The sequence below is a fragment of the Juglans regia genome, chromosome 7 (assembly GCF_001411555.2).
Source record: "Juglans regia cultivar Chandler chromosome 7, Walnut 2.0, whole genome shotgun sequence".
Taxonomy (NCBI): domain Eukaryota; kingdom Viridiplantae; phylum Streptophyta; class Magnoliopsida; order Fagales; family Juglandaceae; genus Juglans; species Juglans regia.
In genome coordinates this window covers 45,837,402-45,839,840 of record NC_049907.1, presented here as the reverse complement: position 1 = coordinate 45,839,840, position 2,439 = coordinate 45,837,402, and positions in this window count along the sequence as shown.

Here is a 2,439-nt window from a genome sequence, read left to right as displayed (position 1 = left end):
TAATACATCATTAATAGCCTTAATCTTGCCTTTTATTTTCTGGATTCTGGTTTTCTTGTTATACACTTGTAAAACCATGCTTGTTTGTTATAAACTGTGGTAGTCTCAGCTTCACCAACTTGAGTGCTTGGATCTATTAATTTTTTGTAGTAAGTTGTTGAGACTTGGAACAACAGATAGTATTCAAATTTTGTAAAATTGAATAATCTTGTGGGTATCTTAGAGGAGGTATTCATCTGTGTCTCATGATTGTGTTTATTTTAAGTGACTGCCACTAAACAAAGTACCTACAAATGATCTTTGATTCATCTTTACTTCGAGAATTTGTTAGTCAATATAAAAGTTATCATTGCATGAAAATTTGTATCACGTCTTCTATTACAATACATTTGAAACTTTAAAATAAATAAAATAAGAGTTGGAAGAGAGTTGAGAAGGTAACCATTTTATAAAACTAGGCAAACGTGTTTTGCACGTCACTCCCGCCTAGTGACGTGCAAAACACGTTTATATATATATATATATATATATATATATATGTATATATTCATTTGAAACAATCTTATAAAGAGCTGATTAATATCTATGATCTGTTTTTTGATCTGGGTCCACGCGAAGCCAGAAAATAATTAAAAAGTTTGAGGTTAGAGATCATCACCTTTTGGACTCGGTATATATAATGCCATGATTTATGGTGAATAGCTTAATGCACTTTGGATTTACTTATTTTTCATACTCGCAACCAATCACATGATGATGTAGCAGCGAACGAACGCGCGGAAACCGATCCCCATATAAGAGACACATCTAGATAAATATCAATCATTATTTTTAAAGTCAAATCATTCAAATTTTGTCATCTCATCAATATAAAAGTAATAATTTAAAGATTTTAAAAACAATACTATGATGTGTTTATTTGAAAAACTCAGAGAATATAATCCTGATCCACGTACGTACATTTTAATAACTTGAATATATAACATCAAAATGCTAATCAAATCACGAGTCCCTTTTTCAAAAGTGAATTCAGTGCATGATTTTTCTCCAGAGGCACTTAAACGATATAATTAGAACTCTGTGTTTATTCTTCAGTAGCATAAGATATGTACGATTGAAGACTTTGAGTCTAGTTTGTTTTTCTCGTTTTGCAGATGAGTTGAGATAAAAATTAAAAATTAAATAAAATATTTTTAAGTTATATTTTTTTAATATTATTTTTATTTTAAAATTTAAAAAAATTAAATTATTTATTTTATTTTGTATAAGAATTTAAAAAAAATTAAAAAAAAATTTAAAAAAGTTTTCACGAGACCTAAAGTTCTGGCAAAAGGAAAAGATAATATTAAGACGACAAAATTGCTCGGTTGGGGGCCATTATTCTTATCCTCTGAATATCTTAGTATTAAGTTACTGTATAACACATCATACATCATCTTCTTCAGTTTTCACCACTACGTACATAGTTTCCTTTGTTTTTTTGGTAGTTGTCAAACGATAGAACAGTACTAACCCTTAAACTAACAAATTAACAGCACTAGTCAACATCAAGTACTACTTTCTATTTTTGGAAGATAAAAGAATTAATTACTACATAATCGTTGAACTTTTACTAATTGAAACATGGAAAATTATATATATTTTATTTTTTAAAAAATAAATATAAATAGAAGTCATTATTGAGAACATCTATTTTGTACACAAGATGTGGTATCATCTAGACCACACATCTCTTCAAGTAAGTATTGAGAACAATCAACTAGAAACAGCCACGCAATGATTACAAAATGTACACTGCTATAATAACTTCTCTCTAGCATTATTCTTTTCCAAATACCACTAATTGTTTTGTAATATGATCTCTAGATCGAGCAAAAGCAACTCCCTCGTGAATTTAGGTACAATTTAGGTTTGACCCTGATCTTTTTATTGATTTCATGATAAATTACACAAATGATAATATTTCAAAAAAAAAAAAAAAAAAAACTTAATCCATTATTTAATGTTCTTTGGCAAATTTTCCGACCAACGACTCGGGGTGGTTTAAGATCAGAGAATCAGGAGCTGCACATGATAAATATATACATACATATATATATATATATAAATATATATGGTTGCAAAGTTATTCATATGATCTTTGTCCCATTATTTAATTATTCTGATATTGAAAGGCTCATATATGGTATCTAGATGTACGTATAATATTAAAATCTAATTGAAACCTAATAAAGCCAGAAAATACCGAAATATCATAGCCAAGTGTGTCCTGGGTTCGAATCGAACTGTTTTTTATATTACAGCTTTAAATGTTGTCTTCACATGATAATTCTCATAGTAAATAATACGTGGCTAATATCAACAATCATCCAATCTTACGGTGTCCATCCATACAGATCATCAATAAAGGCCCGCAAAAAAAACTAAAATATCAAGAGG